The sequence below is a fragment of the Apium graveolens genome, chromosome 10 (assembly GCF_009905375.1).
Source record: "Apium graveolens cultivar Ventura chromosome 10, ASM990537v1, whole genome shotgun sequence".
Lineage (NCBI taxonomy): Eukaryota > Viridiplantae > Streptophyta > Magnoliopsida > Apiales > Apiaceae > Apium > Apium graveolens.
In genome coordinates this window covers 72,949,309-72,959,577 of record NC_133656.1, presented here as the reverse complement: position 1 = coordinate 72,959,577, position 10,269 = coordinate 72,949,309, and the positions used below count along the sequence as shown (strand labels likewise).

Below are 10,269 nucleotides of genomic sequence, written 5' to 3'. Positions count from 1 at the left end.
ATGACATTCACTCTAGCATCATTAGACCAACAATCAAGGCTAACACTTTTGAGATCAAGTCAAGCACGATCCAGATGATACAGAACTCAGTTCAGTTTGGGGGTTCTCCTACCGAAGACCCCAACATGAACATCAAGGATTTCATCGAGATCCCCGACACTTTCAAGTTCAATGATGTGACTGAAGATGCTATCAAGCTACAACTCTTCCCATTCTCTCTAAGGGACAAAGCTAAGTGCTGGTTACATTCTCTACCAGCAGGGTCTATCACCACTTGGGAAGATCTCGCTCAAAAGTTTCTCACTAAATTTTTCCCCATGGCGAAAACTGTAGCAATCAGGAATGCTCTTACCCAGTTCTCGCAGCAAACTGGAGAATCCCTGTGTGAGGCTTGGGATCGATATAAGGAGATGTTATGGAAGTGCCCACACCATGGAATGCCTGATTGGATGATTATCAACTGTTTCTAAAATGGATTGGGTATTACTTCTAGACCCATGCTTGATGCAGCATTAGGAGGAGCCTTATGGGCTAAGAGCTACGATGAAGCTTATGAACTTATTGAACTAATGGCTGCTAATGAGTACCAGAATCCTTCCCAGAGACTGACTCATGAAAAAGTAGCGGAAATTCTGGAGTTGGACACAGCAACTGCTATAGCTGCCCAACTTAAGGCTTTGAAAATGAAGGTGGACACTTTGGCTAATTATGGAGTTAATCAAATCACTAGTGTCTGTGAGCTTTGTGCCGGTGCCCATGAGACTGATCAGTGCATAATTTCTAGTGAATCAGCTCTGTTCGTGAGCAACTTCCAGCGATCGCAGCAACCTGTACCAGCCACCTATCATCCCAATAACCGTAATCATCCTAATTTCAGTTGGAACAATGCTCAGAATGCGGTTCAACAGCCTTATCAGCAGTATCCAGCTAAGTTGTACAAAACCCCTGGTTTTCAGCAACCGCCGTATGCACCAAAACAATAACTTCACCTGCAACAAGCTAATGAAAAATCTGAATTAGAGGATTTGAAGCTCATGTGCAAGAGTCAAGCTGTTTCAATCAAGACCTTGGAAAATCAGATTGGGAAAATTGCCAATGCCTTGCTAAATCGTCAACCTGGTACATTGCCTAGTGACACTGAAGTGCCAGGAAAGAAGGAAGGTAAGGAGCAGGTAAAGGCAATCACTTTGAGGTTTGGGAAGGTTGCGAATCCCGTACAAACTCAAGAGTTAACTGAAGAAGCTGGGGCTGAGAAAGAAGCAAAGCAGCAGGATGAAGAAGTGGAACCAAGGAAGACTACTATTGAGTACACTCCGCCTGAGGGTAATACAGGGGAGAAACATATCTATCCTCCACCGCCTTTTCCTAAGAGACTGCAGAAGAAAAAGCTGGACAAACAGTTTAAGAAGTTTCTGGAGGTGTTCAAGAAATTTCATATCAACATACCTTTCGCTGAGGCTTTCGAGCAGATGCCTAGTTATGCAAAGTTTATGAAAGGTATTCTCTCTCAGAAAGTGAAGCTAGATGATTTAGAGACTGTCGCTCTCACGGAGGAATACGGTGCTGTGCTACAGCAGAAGTTGCCTCCGAAGCTTAAAGATCCAGGAAGCTTTACTATTCCATGTACTATTGGAAAATTTTCTTTTGATAGATGCTTATGTGACTTGGGAGCTAGCATCAATCTGATGCCTTTGTCAATCTTCAAGCAGCTGGATCTACCTGATCCTAAACTGACGTATATGACTTTGCAGTTGGCCGACCGTTCTATTACATATCCGCGAGATATTGTGGAGGATGTCTTGGTCAAGGTTGATAAACTCATCTTTCCTGTTGATTTTGTAATTCTTGATTTCGAAGAGGATAAGAAGATTCCCATAATCTTGGGAAGACCTTTCTTGGCAACGGGCCGAACCTTGATCGATGTGTAGAAGGGTGAGCTTACAATGCGAGTGCTGGATTAGGATGTGACTTTCAACGTGTTTAATGCTATGAATTTTCCTACTGATAATGAGGAGTGCTTAAAAGTCAAGTTGGTCGATTCGGTGGTCATATCGGAACTTGATCAAATGCTAAGGTCTGACACCTTAGAAAAAGCTTTATTGGGAAATTCAGTGAAGATGATGAAGGTGATGAACAATTGCAATATTTGAATGCTTCTCCCTGGAAGAGGAAGATCGATATGCCTTTTGAATTTCTTGGAATGGAAGAATTGAGCAAAGCTCCTAAACACCTCAAGCCTTCTATTGAGGAAGCTCCTAGTCTTGAGCTTAAGCCTTTACCTGAACATTTGAGGTATGCTTTTTTAGGTGATGCATCTACTCTTCCTGTTATTACTGCATCTGACCTTTCAGGTAGCGATGAGGAAAAGATTTTGAGAATTCTAAGAGAGTTCAAATCGACAATTGGATTGACTATAACAGATATCAAGGGATTCAGCCCTTCCTACTGCATGCATAAAATTCTGCTAAAAGAAGGTAACAAGCCTACAATCGAGTAGCAAAGAAGACTACATCCAATCATGAAGGAAGTAGCGAAGAAGGAAATTCTAAAGTGGCTAGATTCAAGGATCATCCATCCTATCTCTGACAGTTCATGGGTAAGCCCGATTCAATGTATGCCAAAGAAAGGTGGAATTATTGTGGTAGCAAATGAGAAGAATGAGCTTATTCCTACAAGGACAGTCACGGGGTGGAGAGTCTGCATGGATTATAGGAAGCTGAACAAAGCCACTAGGAAGGACCACTTTCCATTGCCCTTTATTGATCAGATGCTTGACAGGTTAGCTGGTCATGAGTATTATTATCTTCTGGATGGCTATTCGGGTTACAATCAGATTTCTATCACCCCAGAAGATCAGGAGAAGACTACCTTCACTTGTCCATTTGGTACTTTCGCCTTCAGATGAGTTTTTTTTGGTCTATGTGGTGCACCAGCCACATTTTAGAGATGTATGATGACCATCTTTTCTGACATGATTGTCCAGAATGTGGAGGTGTTCATGGACGACTTCTCAGTTTTTGGCGATTCTTTTGATGAATGCTTGCAGAATCTGGGACATATTCTCAAGAGGTGCGTTGATGTGGCGCCCTCCAAACTCGGGTCAGAAGTTTGGGGTCCACACACACACCTTATTTATAACCTGCTTATAACAATACTAAAGATAATAATAATATACAATGACCCTACTTACCAACTACCACGGATCGCAACAGGTTAAAGTATGCACACAAGCCAAACACACTAATATATTACATACCGATTAAATCCCAACCATTCAAACTCGAACTGAGTATTAAACATATTACAAACTTTTACAATTTACATTATTCCAAAAGAAGTCTACTAGCTCATCTTCAACAGCCTTAATCCCTAGCTCTCGCACTGGACAAGGGATCCTTGCTACCAACTGGTTCCTTCTTAACTGGAAAGAGTATAAACAACATCGCACAAATGAGCTAACTAGCTCAGCAAGTCACAATGACAAAACTGGGAATAATGATCATCAAGTGAATATGGTTATGATATCAAGTGAATAATGGATTATGATTTAGAATTGGATACTATATTTTTATTTTAAAACCAAGGTTAGGCTGCTGATCAGTCATGCATTAACCCCAAGCAAAGCACACAGCGTTGCTCTAACTACTGGATCCAAGGCACACATTGGCCTAACTTGACCATTATATGGTCTGACCACGAATCTGGTCCACAATTTTATAAAAACAATCCAATTCTAACATAATAACAAGATTAAACAATAATAAACAATAATCAGAATCATTAATAACAGTGAGTGTTTAACAATGAAAGGGTTTCAACCCTTGTGTAGATCAACAAGGTACTTTCAAGGCTTGGATGTTGAGTAATGAAAGAATTGGATAACAAAGGAACCAATGTTTCATGGTTTCAAGAATTTGGTCTTTCAAAGCATAAGATACCATGGGTTGAGTATATAATAATTCAGTTCAGTGTCTGGTATTTAGTTTGTATGTATTTGTGGAGTAGTGTCGTAGATTTGTGGTTCGTGTTTGGGTATACAATAATCAATGGCTTAGAAAGAATATGGTTCATGGCTCAAGAACAATAACTGAAATCAGGGTTTAGGTTTCTGTGCTTCAAAGCACTTGCAATGTCAACAAGACTATCAAGTACTACAATATCTTGAGAAAGATCAGAACACTTGCCTGGGATTAGCTTACTATCCTGCACTCGCTTCCAATCACAATCGTTTTACTCCTCAACTACCTGTTTCCCTTTCCTATGTCTTGCCTCTTCTGCTCGCATAATATAAGCATCTATCAATCATTAACTCATAGGATTCTATTCAACATATACTTCTATCTACCCTTCGTTTCACCCAAATCCGATTAACGGATTGAAAGTTATGCAATAACCAAGTAAACACCGAATATATAGACCGATAGTCAATCAACAAGTCACGTATAAAACATAATACATCACGTAATCAATGACATATCATTTATAAAGAAGTCTCGGGTCATAAATATGCTTTCGGGTATTTAAAATGATTTTTAAAGTATTTTTCAGAATTAATACGGGTCGTTGGATCAATTTCGGGTTAATAAATAGGGTTCGGTTGGCCAATTCTGGCTTCGAAACAATTTTATAATAATTATCGAGCCTTGAAAATAATTTAGAATAATATTTTCAAGCTCGAAACTATTTTTCAGAATTTTTAAATCATTTTTAAATAATTAAATCTAATTAAATAATTAATTAAAATCAATTAATAATTAATTAAATCAATTAATCAATTAATTTCCGAATTAATTGACCAATTAATTAATTAAAAATTAACTAAAATTATTTAACTAATTAATTCAGATTTATTTTTGAATTAAAAATAATTTTCGGAATTAAAATAATAATTTTTAGAATTTTCAGAAATTAAAAATGAATTTTTCTAATAAAAATAAATAGGAAATATGATTTTTAAACATTTTTAAAACAGGAATCCTAAATTTGCAAAGTCTGGAAATTTCAGGGACCTAACTGTATCGTCCCCAAAAGCCCAGGGACCAAACTGCAAATTTTACACCCCGTCGCCGGAAAACACAGGGGTGGCCGGAGAACACGTTCCCGGCGTCCTCACCCCACCAACACCTCCAGATCACAACTATACTTTATCAGGAACACAACCAAGCCAACAAATCGTTCTAATCATCCCTGAGTTGGCCGGAATTTGGCCGTGAAGTTTGCCAGTTTCCGGCGAACTTCGGAAATATTCAAAATACAACTCCCTTCTCTACAGACCTCGTTGATTCATGAAACTTATACGACTAGATTGCAAATTTTACAGAGAACACAATCCACTATATCACAACATCAATCTATTCCAAAATAAGAAACCCCCAAATTTCAATTAAGAACATTCATACGGGTTATAAACCCTAATTTTAAAATTCTAAAATCAAACTCAAATTTGAACATGTTATTGAACTCCAAATCAGACGTATAATATATCAAAATCATCAGGAAATCAAGCTCTACAACATGCAATCATCAAATCATACAAACAATCATCCGAACAAAAATTCATATTTTTAATCAAAATAATTCGAAAATAAATAAAAATATATAAAATCAACCTTTGATTCTGCAGTAAAATAGGTTATGGAATCTGATAGAGCTCTTCAAGACCTTCAAATCTGGTACTCGAGCTTTTCAAACAAAGATCAATAACACCTTCAAAAGTTGGTTTGATTCTTGGAACAGTTTATGAATATATGATTTTTCTCTATAAAATTATATAATTATCTGTCTGCAAATGATTTTGATACGAAATAAAATACGGTAAAAGGCTATTTATATTTACGGGAAATTAGTATCCCGTTGGATCATTCCGGATATTAAATGGTACGTTTATTTGTAAAAACTAATCCAAACAGTATCGGTTTTCGGGATAATTATCCAAATCAGTATAATTTGTACTGCGGTCTTGGTCTCAGCGCCTGGTTACACGTATTACGAAGTGATAATTGTGATAGTTTAATAAAAAGCTCCCGTTTATCGAAAATACGGGTTTTATTGATTTACCGAAACGAATATTGTATCGTAAATGTTGCGCCGGGACCCGCGCAGGACAAACCGTACGCCAGATCGAAAAAGTCGAAACATGGAAAATGCTCGGAATATTACAATTAGGTTAGGAAGGAGTTCTCGGAAGAGTTTCGGGTTCCAAAAACGTAACAACGGTTGACGTCGGTTGGTTCCCGTTTTTATAAAATAGATTTTAAATACTCGGAAAAAGATTTTATAAATTTCATATGATTCATATAAATTCATAAATCAACATAATAATAATTAGGAAGATATGACAATTATCTATATTTTATTTTGGACATATAAAAATTGAAATACTCAATTAATACTATTTTTGAATATTCAAATACAAATAACACTTAACAGTTAATTCACAGAATAGATACTGAACACACATAATAATTATTTAATAGCAAAAATAATTACATGATATATCCCGGATATTACATCCTTCCCCCCTTAAAAGGATTTTATCCTCAGAATCTCTTAAGAAAATAAATGAGGGTACTTTTCTCTCATATCACTTTCTAACTCCCAGGTTGACTCTTCAACCTTTGGGTTTCTCCACAATACTCTTACTAACTTTACCACTTTATTCCTCAATACCTTCTCTCACTCCTCTAAAATCTCTATCGGACTTTCTACATATGACAAATCTGTCTGAAGCTCTATTGGCTCATATTCTATTACATGCCTGGAGTCTGGATTATATTTCTTGAGCATCGATATGTGAAAAACATTGTGAATGTGCTCCATGTGCGGGGGTAACGGCAACTCAGAAGCTACCTTGCCAACGTGCTTTAAAATCTCAAAAGGTCCGACATATCTTGGGCTTAGCTTTCCTTTCTTTCCAAACCTCGTTAGTCCCTTCCATGGTGATACTTTCAGTAATACTAAGTTTCCTTCTTCAAATTCCATGTCTTTCCTTGACTGATCTGCATATTTCCTCTGACGATCTTGTGCGGCTATCAATCTCTTTTGGATAATTTCAACAATTTTCTTTGTCTGCTGTACCAGTTCAGGTCCTAGTATCTTACATTCTCCTACTTCGTCCCAATATATTGGAGATCTATATTTGCATCCATAAAGGGCTTCATAGGGTGGCATCCCAATGCTGGCGTGATAACTGTTTTTATAAGCAAACTCTACCAGGGGTAAATGCTCGTCCCAACTTCCTTTGAAATCAATAGCACAAACACATAACATGTCCTCGATTGTCTGGATCGTTCTTTCACTTTGGCCATCCGTCTGCGGGTGATAGGCCGTACTCATATTCAATCTTGTTCCCAAACATTCCTGAAAACTCTTCCAGAATCTTGAGTTAAACCTTGGATCTCGATCAGATACGATAGACACTAGAACTCCATGACGAACTACAATTTCTTTTAGGTACATATGGACCAACTTGTCGAGCGAAAATCTTTCATTTATAGGCAGAAAATGAGCTGACTTGGTAAGTCTGTCCACTATAAACCAAATGGCATCATGATTAGCCCTTGTCCTTGGTAATCCAACTATAAAATCCATGGCAATGTGTTCCCACTTCCATTCTGGAATCTCCAATGGCTGTAGCAATCCGCTTGGTCTCTGATGCTCTACTTTAACCCTCTGACAGGTATAACATTTACTAACCCATTCTGCAATTTCCCTCTTCATGTCTGGCCACCAATAATTCTTCTTTAAATCTCTATACATTTTGGTACTTCCTGGATGGATGGAATATCTTGAACTATGCGCTTCCTGCAAAATTTCATTCTTCAGCTCCGTTACTTGTGGAATCCAAATTCTAGAAGAAAACCTCAAAATACCTTGATCATCCTTTTGTGTGCACAATTCTTCACCTACCAAACGATTTATATTTTAATCCATTATATCTTCCTGACATTTCTTTATTTTCTCCAACAATTCCGGCTGGAAAGTTATATTGTACACTTTAGCTTCCTCAGGCTTGCAAATTCTAATCTCCAATTCCAATTTCTGAAATTCTTTATATATCTCTTCAGGTACGGATAACACATTTAACCTTTCCTTCCGACTTAACACGTCTGCTACAACATTCGCCTTACCGGGATGATAATTAATCGAGCAATCATAATCCTTGATCAATTCTAACCATCTCCTTTGCCTCATATTAAGTTCCTTCTGGGTAAATATATACTTCAAACTTTTGTGATCCGTATAAATTTCGCATTTCTCTCCATACAGATAATGTCTCCAAATCTTCAGAGCAAATACTATGGCTGCTAACTCCAAATCATGAGTAGGGTACTTCTGTTCATGTTGTTTCAATTGCCTTGATGCATACGCAATCACCTTGTCGTGCTGCATAAGAACACATCCTAATCCTTTGTGAGAAGCATCACTATAAATTACGAAATTCCCTTGATCGTCTGGAAGTGATAAAACAGGTGTCGTGATTAATCGTCGCCTCAATTCCTGAAAACTTTTCTCGCATTTGTCGTTCCATATAAACTTCTCATTCTTTCGTGTAAGCTTTGTTAATGGTGTGGCAATCCTTGAGAAATTTTGAACAAATCGACGATAATATCCCGCCAATCCTAGGAAACTTCTTACCTCGGTGGGTGTTCTCGGTCTTTCCCAATTCGTAATTGCCTCGATCTTTGCCGGGTCCACCTTGATCCCTTCATTAGTAACTATGTGTCCTAAGAACTGAACCTCTTGTAACCAAAATTCACACTTCGAAAATTTAGCATACAACTTCTTTTTCCTTAAAATCTCCAAAGCTGTCCTTAAATGTTCCACATGATCCTCTTCTGTCTTTGAATAGGACAAAATATCGTCTATAAATACAATAACGAACTTGTCCAAATATTCCTTGAAAATTCTGTTCATCAGGTCCATAAATGATGCCGGGGCGTTGGTCAATCCAAAAGACATTACTAGAAATTCATAATGTCCATACCTTGTTCGAAAAGCTGTCTTTGGTATATCTTCTGGATTGATCTTCAGTTGATGATATCCCGATCTTAAATCGATCTTGGAGAAATACTTGGCTCCCTTCAATTGGTCAAACAAATCATCAATTCTAGGTAACAGATACTTATTCTTGATTGTAAGCTTGTTGAGCTCCCTATAGTCAATACATAGTCTCATGCTTCCATCTTTCTTCTTGAAAAAGAATACCGGTGCTCCCCACGGGGATACACTGGGTCTGATTACTCCTTTCTCTAACAACTCCTGCAACTGCTTCGCTAGCTCTTTCATCTCAACAGGCGTCATTCTGTACGGGGCCTTGGATACTGGTTCTGTTCCAGGTGTTAAGTCGATAGCAAATTCAATTTCCCTATCTGGAGGAAGTCCTGGCAATTCGTCAGGAAACACGTCTGGAAATTCATTCACAACTGGAATATCTTCAAGTTTTGCTAGCTCCTGACTCTTGTCAATCACGTATACTATAAAATGCTTGAATCCTTGCCGTAATAACTTCTTAGCTTGAATTATTGTTAAGAACTTCTTTACTTGCTTCTGTCCCTTGAACGTTACTATCTTTTCGTCGGGCGTCTTCACCATTACCTTCTTGTTTCGACAATCTATCTGGGCATCATGCCTAGATAACCAATCCATCCCTAATATAATGTCAAATTCTCCTAACTTAAATGGTATCAAATCTATATAAAACTTACTACCAGAAATCTCAACCTCACAATTCCCACAAACTTGATTCACAATTACACGTTCTTGATTTGCTAATTCCACAGTCATTATTTCATTTAAATACTCTACTGGACAATTTAACTTGCTAACAAAATCTTGTGAAACAAACGATCGAGTTGCTCCCGAATCTATTAACACTTTGGCACATAAAGAATTCACATTGAGCATACCTGCCACGACATTTGTATCCTAGATAGCATCCTTCACTGACATGTCGAAAACTCTAGCCCTTGGAGTCTCATTTACTGCTGGGGTAGATCCCATGATCCTCAATGCATTACTGACTGGGGCTGATATCTTGCAATCCGTGGCCATATGTCCTGGCTTTCCACATTTGAAGCACGTAAATCCAATGGCGGGAACCTTTACTGCTGGATTTCAGATAGGCTGATCCTTATTTGCTGGCTCTCTAGCTGGCTGATTTCGGCACTCCCTCGAATAGTGCCCTTTCTGGTTGCATTTGAAACATACCACATTCAACTTCTTACAAACTCCTCCATGCTTCTTTCCACAAACTTGACAATCTAGAAA

The 10,269-nt window shown here is 37.9% G+C and overlaps 1 non-coding gene across 1 annotated transcript; it reads right to left on the bottom strand.

Moving 5' to 3' along the window:
• Positions 1-332: 332 nt before the first annotated feature.
• LOC141694689 (small nucleolar RNA R71) lies at positions 333-439 on the bottom strand. The gene has a single exon (XR_012563975.1). It is a non-coding gene; the product is annotated as a small nucleolar RNA R71 (small nucleolar RNA).
• Positions 440-10,269: the final 9,830 nt, after the last annotated feature.